Consider the following 9982-nt stretch of genomic DNA (forward strand, 5'->3'; position numbering starts at 1 on the left):
AGTCTTCCCTGCCTCTTGCTCCCCTATTTCCGAGGATACATTTGTTAACTAGTGCTGTTGTGGTGAGTTCCTCTGTACCTAAACCTCACATTTATTTCAAACTTATCAGGCTGAAATAAGTGGCTAACAAAGTTGGAGTACTACAAGAGAAGACAAGAACACATCACTGACTGACAAACTTATATATTAAATACAGCACATCAATCCGTTTCCAGTAAAAAATGTGGACCCTGTAGAAGTATGCAATAAGTTTCCATTATACTACCCAAAAAGTAACATGGCTCATTATGAGAATAACTTATTTGAAACCCACAATAATTAGTAATCATAAAGCCACTGTAAAGTCACACTTCTCTTGGTTCTCAGATTATGTGACAGAGTGCAGCTTTGTTTGATATGCTTGTCAAACATATTGTGTGTTCAAGATATCCTGATTGATGGCCAATTTGACAAGATGTTGAGTGTTTTTGTTGATGATCTTCTGTGGATGTTTAGTGAGGTGTTTTGTTCCATTGTATGGTGAGTTTCCACAACTGTGCTAACTATGATAGAGCACTGGCTATTACCAAAATGGTTGAGCTGTTGGATCCTTCCCTGCCATATATTTCACAGGGAGATGTTAAGCAGAAAATAAATTTTCTGCATAAGAGGGAGTGTGATAAAATAAATGAACTAGGTATATGTTACCACATAGTGATATTTAAATGGACATTCATTAGATTTTGTTGGGTATGTTTATTTATCAATTTCAGCCATTTCCTGGACACGTGTCATGTCTTGTTTTCTTTCTTTATACAAAATGCTAAAGTCAGTGCAAGAAATTAAATTCTTTGCATTGGTAGCTATTCCCATTTGCATCAAGGTACTCCATCATGACTAATTTTATTGCTACGCCTGCTTGTCGGACCAACTTGTTGATAGGAAACAGTGAATTTGACAAACAAGCTTGATTTGTTTTCAGAGAAATATAAACTCAGCTGAAGAAAGGGTGCCAACGAGTATAAAAAAATGGACACTCAGCTGTTTCAAATATAGAGAAACTTAAGGAAATCAATATAATAGAAGGAAACATTCCACGTGGGGAAAATTATATATAAAAACAGATGAGGTGACTTACCGAACGAAAGCGCTGGCAGGTCGATACACACACAAACAAACACAAGCATACACACAAAATTCAAGCTTTCGCAACAAACTGTTGCCTCATCTGTATGTGTGGATGGATATGTGCGTGTGTGCGAGTGTATACCTGTCCTTTTTTCCCCCCTAAGGTAAGTCTTTCCGCTCCCAGGATTGGAATGACTCCTTACCCTCTCCCTTAAAACCCACTTCCTTTAGTCTTCCCCTCTCCTTCCCTCTTTCCTGATGAGGCAACAGTTTGTTGCGAAAGCTTGAATTTTGTGTGTATGCTTGTGTTTGTTTGTGTGTCTATTGACCTGCCAGCGCTTTAGTTCGGTAAGTCACCTCATCTTTGTTTTTATATATAATGAAACTTAAGGAAATAATTACTTCTGGTCAAATTTGAGTACCGTATTTACTCGAATCTAAGCCGCACTTTTTTTCCGGTTTTTGTAATCCAAAAAACCGCCTGCGGCTTAGAGTGCAAAGTAAGCGGAAGTTCTGAAAAATGTTGGTAGGTGCCGCCACAACTAAATTCTGCCGTCGAATATATGTAGCGCTGCACAGGCATGCTGTGTAGGCACAAAGCACTGGCGCCAAAACCTCTGCATCAGTAAATAAATTAAAAAAAAAAAGTGAAAGACGAGCTTTTTTTCTCCGCCCCGAGTTTTGACCACTGCATTTTCATACATTATCCAACGAAGTAAATACAAATTCCGTATTGTTCGTCTTCGAATGTAGCAGAATTTCAATGTACTACCAAAATCAGACTGGCAAGACTGTTTGGGATGTTTGTCAATATGGCCAACTCTACGTTCTGAATTTTTTCCTACCTGTGAGAAGAGATGGTTGCTAATAGGAACTTCTATGAATCGTGAATCACATGCAGTATTCTCTTCACCATAAGAATAATACGAAGATAAACATTATGCCATGTATTGTTTCGTATTTGCTGCTATCTCATTTAAATCCTGTCTGCCTAATAAACTACGAAACGAGAGTGAGGCAACAGCAAACGCGGGAGAATATACATATCGTGTCGTGTTTATATTCGTATTATTCTTATGCCTAATAGTGATACAGTCAGAAATGAAGCACAGCAACTGACTAATTTTTAAATCTAAGATGACTCTAATTTCTGTGCAGAATTTGATCTACTAAAGAAGTGGCCGCAAAGATTTTCAAACGGAGAAAAATTTTCGCCTAACTCTCGTTCAGAACATCTTCTATCATACGCAGTCTATTATTTGGTTCTTGTTGATCAGTATCAAAGAAAGCAGCAGTGTAAGTAACAACAAATAGCAGTCTCTTGTCATTGTTTCGCTAATGAGACGATTCCTCTCCTTTTTTAAAAAAAAAAGCGGCGGTAGCGCGCACAAAAGCGAGCCATGCCGCGAGCGGCGACAGGCCGTAAACACGCACTATCAGAATGAAACAAACAATGCATGACACAGTACAGTAACGAATTTTCAGCTTACAGTGACGTAAACACCTATAACAAAGAGAACGGCACTTATCAGATCAAAGCAAAATAAGCAATCGATTGAAACCAGACAGCACGTAAACAAGGAAGGGTACCCGTATAAATACGGACGGAGCGCCTGACGCTTAGCAATGGCTACCTGGTAAAGCTTGACTGTTAAGCTTACGACTCGAACCAAACTACTGTAGCTGTATCGTCATTCATTCTACCTAAATTGTGTCTCATATTACAATGGACCAACTTTGTTTCGATTTGGACGTGCGGCCTAAAACTTTTCTCTCCCCTTGAATTTAGAGTCTCAAATTTCACGTGCGCCTTAGATTCAGGATTTTTTTCCCCCTTTATTTCGAGTCTCATTTTTCAGGTGCGGCTTAGATTTGAGTAAATACGGTAGTAGCACTTTGTGAAATGTGGCTTGAATCTCAGATAAATGTAGTTTTAAAAGGATTTCATGCCATTAGTGATGACATCTGAAGGAAGAGAAGTTGTGTAACAATATTAATACAAGGAACAGTTGGCTTTAATAAAATATTACTGAACTCTAGTGATTCCTGTCAAGCAGTAGCAATTGAAGTAATTAAACCTCAGGTAATTTTACTATTCCTTTTGTCCACATGTATCCTCACAAGAAAATCACTATTAATACAACAATTTATTGGCAGGTTATGGTTTCCTTTCATTATCCGTGCTCTTGATACTCACATACAACTTTGGGTTGTGCAACCACTGATGCGGCTGGGACCTTCGTGATCAAGCTGATTGATAGTTATAATCTAGTAGTCTGAATGATGGAAATGTGCTATGATCATCCATAGAAACAGCTGATGATATTTTGTTGTTATCAACAGATTCCATGCAAATAATGTACAAATGGATCCAGTAACCAATAGGAATGTCGATCAACTATGGCCGCATTATTATAAGTTAGGTAGACAAAGCCACCACTCACCACTGTAGTAGAAATGTGTGTGGAGACTAGTTTGCTTTAGCTACTCATTTATTAATAAACATTAAAAGCATAAAAGAGACAGTGGCAGCAGGTAGAACTAAAGAATTAACACTACAGAAAAGGCCTCTGCATTGAGATTGATTTGTCCATTCTCTTGAAACTACATGGAACACACTGTGTATACAGAAGTTATTGGAATTCACAATATCTAGACAAAATTCTAGCCCACTAAACATGCCAGGCAAGGGACAAAGTGTGGTCGTTAGTCCTCGGGCTGCAGAGACCACTTGAAGTCACTGCTGATAATATAATTCCAATGACATCCCCGAAATAGCGGTGACACTGACTCCGTGTACATGGTTGTGTGTTTGTCTCTTTGTCGTGCCAGATGGAGCATAAACATTCACCAAGCTGACATCCCCTACAGTCAGGTCAATGGTAAATCTTCCGCCACTATTCCTTCTCGTAACAGTATGGCTTTGCCACCGCTACCGTCATAACTTGTTAAACGATAGACTTCATAACCATAAAACTCAACTGTGGCATTGTTTTGCACCTCCCGCAGAAAAACTATGTTGACATCTGTTGCCCACAGCATATCTTGTAGCATTTGGATCTTTACTGGGGTGCGAATACCATTGATGTTAACTGCATCAATACAGTATGAAATAAGCTCACTATTTTTATTTACTTAAATTTGGCATATTTCGTGACAGTACATTTTCCGTGAAATGTTTACAAGATGATATTTGTCTTGGCTTCAGTCGTCTAGTGGAAATATGATTCCACAATGCAGTTTTGTCGGCTGCGGAAATGACCTGGTTCAATGCATTTGCCTCATTTTTGGTGCTTCAAATACCATTTCTTCAAATGTGGTTTCTTCTTAACATTTATATAAAAAAAGTATTAACAGTCAATTTTTCCTGTTCACTAGCAAATATTTATGACGGCGACCTGCACAATGTTCTACCGTCAACACACACCAAGAGTTCACTGCCGACTGACTACAGTCAAAGACGACTCCAGCGTCAAAGACATTTTACACAACACACAAGCTTCCACTTGTAATCAGTCTCTTTGATAGTCTTCGTCACATCTGCTAATAGTAATCAATATGCTGTCACTCTCAAAAATATAAGTAAATTAGCATAAAAAAAGCTAAATTACAATTTAAAAAATTCTGACAAAAATATAAGAAAACATTTACAACTTCTCTCATTAAATTTGGTGTCGACAAATCCAGTAGAAAATAATAAATCTCCCAGATCCATTACAAGTAGACGTGTGATATCAGTTGTGCACTGCTGGGTAGTCATGCACCAAGGAATTTCCTGTCATGGAGCATTCATCCTGGACTGGGACCACACGACACGGCCTCATTGTTGTCAGTGGGAGCCAGTAACTAAACTTGGACCTCCTGCATCTCATCAGTTTGTTCCATTTCTTGTGCCCAATCTCATAAAGCATTGGTGAGGACTCTCGCTGTGGACGGACCTTCATCTGCAGATGGGGCCTCATCCTGTTGCATAACTGTGTCCATTGTGTCTCTTTGATGTGGCGGCTTCTCCATGGTCCGTAGCACAGACGCTGTGGGTGTGACGTCGTCCTGGCCGGTCGGTCAAAACGTATCATGATCATTCCCACTGTCTTGTTCATAGCCTCGGTTGTGGTGCCTCTTCTTTCGCTTACTTGACTGCTGTTTTCGTGATGGAACTCCCACGTCTGCTAAGGGATGCTGTTCAGTGCAATCTTCCGGATCCACTTCCATATGTGAAGATGGGTTCAGTTGGAGTGTGGTAGGACCATGACTTCACAGCTGTTTGGGGCATCTGGCAAGGTCATTCGCACTGTCAGTGATATGGGATCGGTTTCGATACTCGCAGACTCTATGGGCAGCAGCCTCTCATGCAAGTCGCTTCATAGTGCTTCCACGTGCGTAATAGGTAGCGATGTCATCTGCTGTGGCGGGTAGTGGGTGTTCTGAGGTAGCTGTACGAGATGTCGATTAAGACTGTCAGTTCGGACACGGCCTTCCTGCCCACAGCCAGAGCAGGTTTTTTCTTGATCATCGTATATAACGATGTGTCGACAGCCACCTATTGACACATAAGATGGTATGTGCTTCTGGAGTTCAATTCTTATTTGTTACACTCCGCTGAGTGCGGGATACATCTCGAAGCTGGTCCATTTCTCCACAGCATGATTAAGGTTCACAACATAGGGGCGAAGTGCTGTGATAACCACGTCCGCAAGAACTTTAGACGGAGGTTTGAATACGCATACTGTACTCATTCCCAGACCAGCATTATCAACAGAAACAACACCCAGTTCCTGTTGGCGTGGCAGAAATTGTAATTGTTGGTGGATTGACGAATGAGTCTGATGCATGCAGCCTCGTCTATGAGTTTTACATGTGTGACGCCCTCTACTGTTGGTAGGTGAATTTGTCAGCTCCCAGGGATGTAGTTGCACCACGTCGTGCATGAAACGTTCGATTTTGTGTGCCTTTGGTCTTTCATATTGTGCATCAAACGTGAACTTGGTAGTCGCATTTTGATAAGAAAGAGCCATTGTGATTATAGTAATCAATGTACCACTGCGAACCCTCACAGATATAAACAAAGCTCATGCTAAACATGGCACGGCCGGTGCACTAGGCATGTCCGAGCCGCTACAACGCCGAAGGCAGACTGCCATGTTCCACACGCATGTTTCACTACAGAACAGGAGGCAGCCTCAGCCATTTTAATATTGCGTATTAACAGCACGACAATTGGAGCACAACACTGCAGAGGCTGTGGCTATAAACATTTTTTGAAATAAAAATTACCTAAGTAAAATGTGAGTAAGAAAAGTGTTTATAGCTGTTAACACATTTGAATCTCTTAAAGTTTCACTTGACGTAACTTAGTAATTTTATATCTAATACATAAGTAAGATCTACTTCCAAGAGCGTAACACCAGCAGTGTACGTGTGCTGCAGCTTCTGACCAATCATTGCATTTGGATTTGTTTACATCAGGTTTATTCTTACGATGGATGGAGTATAGGTCCTATACTGTTTCCATTGTATGTCAATGATGTGACATCAGTTTTGCGTTACTTCAAAGACAACGTGTATGCTGCTGATCCCCAGTTCTATCTTAATTAAATACCAATAAACCTGAAGACAGCTATTGAGAATCTCAATACCGACCTGTGTGCAGAATCAAAATTGGCACAGGATACAGGGTTAAAGTTTAATTCATCCAAAAACTACTGATTGGTCATTCTAGGCATGTCACTCCAAAATATCAGGAATCCCTATCATCTTCAATCCTAGATGGGACAAGTATCAACTTCTCTTCCTCAGCTAAGAATCTAGGAGTAGTCAAACAATAGAGAAAAGGAAAACAGCAATGGGCTAAGATGGAAGATGTTGATATAAAAGTCTAGGAGTAATAATAGATGGAAATTGAAATTTGTCTGAACACACATCTGTGTTATATTAACATCTCTCCATGCACTACAAAAATGCAAAAAGCTCATCCCTCTTGAATTGAAAAAGGATCTTGTGCAAACACTTATACTTCCAATTACTGATTACAGTGATGTTATCCTGCAAGATATTTCACAAAAAGCTCTTGGCACCTGTAATTGCTTATGAATGCCTGTGTTCATTATATCCATAATGTTCTACTCTTTGATCATATTTTACCATCGTATGCACAGCTATCCTTGCTGTGTGCATACAACCACAGAAATTTCCATATCTTCTGTCTTCTCTAGTGTCTTATCAACATACACTGTCCCTCCTCTCTCGCCTCAACCATAACACTATTGTCTGAGTACGACATGGCAGAAACACTCATTTCTATCACAGCAAATTCCTTCTTGTTCCACTCCCTCATTCGGCCACTATCTCAGTCCTTCTCAGTAGAAGAAAAACCCACCGTGGTTCAACAACAAAGTTAGGAAACTACTGCGAAAGCAAAGAGAGCTTCACTCCAAGTGTGAACGCAGCCAAAACCTCTCAGACAAACAGAAGCTAAACGATGTCAAAGTTAGCATAAGGAGGGCTATGCATGACGCGTTCAGTGAATTCGAAAGTAAAATTCTATGTACCAACTTGACAGAAAATCCTAGGAACTTCTGGTCTTATGTTAAATCAGTAAGTGACTCGAAACAGCATATCCAGACACTCCGGGATGATGATGGCATTGAAACAGAGGGTGTTACGCGTAAAGCTGAAATACTAAACACCTTTTTCCAAAGCTGTTTCACAGAGGAAGACCACACTGCAGTTCCTTCTCTAAATCCTCGCACAAACGAAAAAATAGCTGACATCGAAAAAAGTGTCCAAGGAATAGAAAAGCAACTGGAGTCACTCAACAGAGGAAAGTCCACTGGACCTGACGGGATACCAATTCGATTCTACACAGAGTACGTGAACGAACTTGCCCCCCCTTCTAACGGCCATGTAATGCAAGTCTCTAGAGGAACGGAAGGTTCCAAATGATTAGAAAAGAGCACAGGTAGTCCCAGTCTTCAAGAAGCGTCGTCGAGCATATGTGCAAAACTATAGACCTATATCTCTAACGTCGATCTGTTGTAGAATTTTAGAACATGTTTTTTGCTCGCATATCATGTCGTTTTTGGAAACCCAGAATCTACTCTGTAGGAATCAACATGGATTCCGGAAACAGTGATCGTGTGAGACCCAACTCGCTTTATTTGTTCATGAGAAAGAAAAAATTAGATACAGGCTTCCAGGTAGATGCTTTTTTCCTTGACTTCCAGAAGGCATTTGATACAGTTCCGCACTGTCGCCTGATAAACAAAGTAAGAGCCTACGGAATATCATACCAGCTGTGTGGCTGGATTGAAGAGTTTTTAACAAACAGAGCACAGCATGTTGTTGTCAATGGAGAGACGTCTACAGACGGGAACCTCTGGCGTGCCACAGGGGAGTGTTATGGGATCATAGCTTTTCACAATATATATAAATGACCTAGTAGATAGTGTTGGAAGTTCCATGCGGCTTTTCGCGGATGATGCTGTAGTATACAGAGAAGTTGCAGCATTAGAAAATTGTAGTGAAATGCAGGAAGATCTGCAGCAGATAGGCACTTGGTGTAGGAAGTGGCAACTGACCCTTAACATAGACAAATGTAATGTATTGTGAATACATAGAAAGAAGGATCCTTTATTGTATGATTACATGATAGCGGAACAAACACTGGTAGCAGTTACTTCTGTAAAATATCTGGGAGTATGCGTGTGGAACGATTTGAAGTGGAATGATCATATAAAATTAATTGTTGGTAAGGCGGGTACCAGGTTGAGATTCATTGGGAGAGTCCTTAGAAAATGTAGTCCATCAACAAAGGAGGTGGCTTACAAAACACTTGTTCGACCTATACTTGAGTATTGCTCATCAGTGTGGGATCCGTACCAGATCGGGTTGACAGAGGAGATAGAGAAGATCCAAAGAAGAGCGGCGTGTTTCGTCACAGGGTTATTTGGTAACTATGATAGCGTTACGGAGATGTTTAGCAAACTCAAGTGGCAGACTCTGCAAGAGAGGCGCTCTGCATTGCGGTGTAGCTTGCTCGCCAGGTTTTCGAGAAGGTGCGTTTCTGGATGAGGTATCGAATATATTGCTTCCCCCTACTTATACCTCCCGAGGAGATCACAAATGTAAAATTAGAGAGATTCGAGCATGCACGGAGGCTTTCAGACAGTCGTTCTTCCCGCGAACCATACGCGACTGGAACAGAAAAGGGAGGTAATGACAGTGGCACATAAAGTGCCCTCCGCCACACACCGTTGGGTGGCTTGCGGAGTATAAATGCAGATGTAGATGTAGTAGCAGGAACCTGACTCTGGAATAACCTCCTGCATTATATTCAAGAGCTGAATAACATGTCCAGATTCAGAAGACAGTTAATGCATATCTGCTAGTGCAACAATAATGATTGCGTTTTCCCTGTACACACTTATTATCTGTATACGTCCTTCTCTCCAACCAGCTCTTTCTTATTTCTCAGTGTTCTTAGTGGTCCAGTCTCCTTAAATTTCCTCTCCCCAGAACTCACTGCATCACAAAACGTGTATTTTGTACACCTGTAAATTCTTTTTGTATCGGCCACTATCTACATTATTATTATTATTATATGATGTGAGAGAAGAGCTGATGGCTGACTGGAGATTTTGGTGCTTTACAGAATTCTCTAGCACACTTCACATAACTTTGGCACGAATCACACATTGCCATCAGAATGTTACCTATCATTTGTTTCTTAATATACGAGGGCCGTTCAGAAAGTAACCTCCGGTTGATTTAAAAAAATACACCAAGGTAAATAAAAATATTTTAATATATACATCTTACAACTACATCTTTGCACTATTTTTCTACATAGTCTCCATAGCGATTGAGGCACTTATCG

The sequence above is a fragment of the Schistocerca piceifrons genome, chromosome 2 (assembly GCF_021461385.2).
Source record: "Schistocerca piceifrons isolate TAMUIC-IGC-003096 chromosome 2, iqSchPice1.1, whole genome shotgun sequence".
Classification (NCBI taxonomy): Eukaryota; Metazoa; Arthropoda; class Insecta; order Orthoptera; family Acrididae; genus Schistocerca; species Schistocerca piceifrons.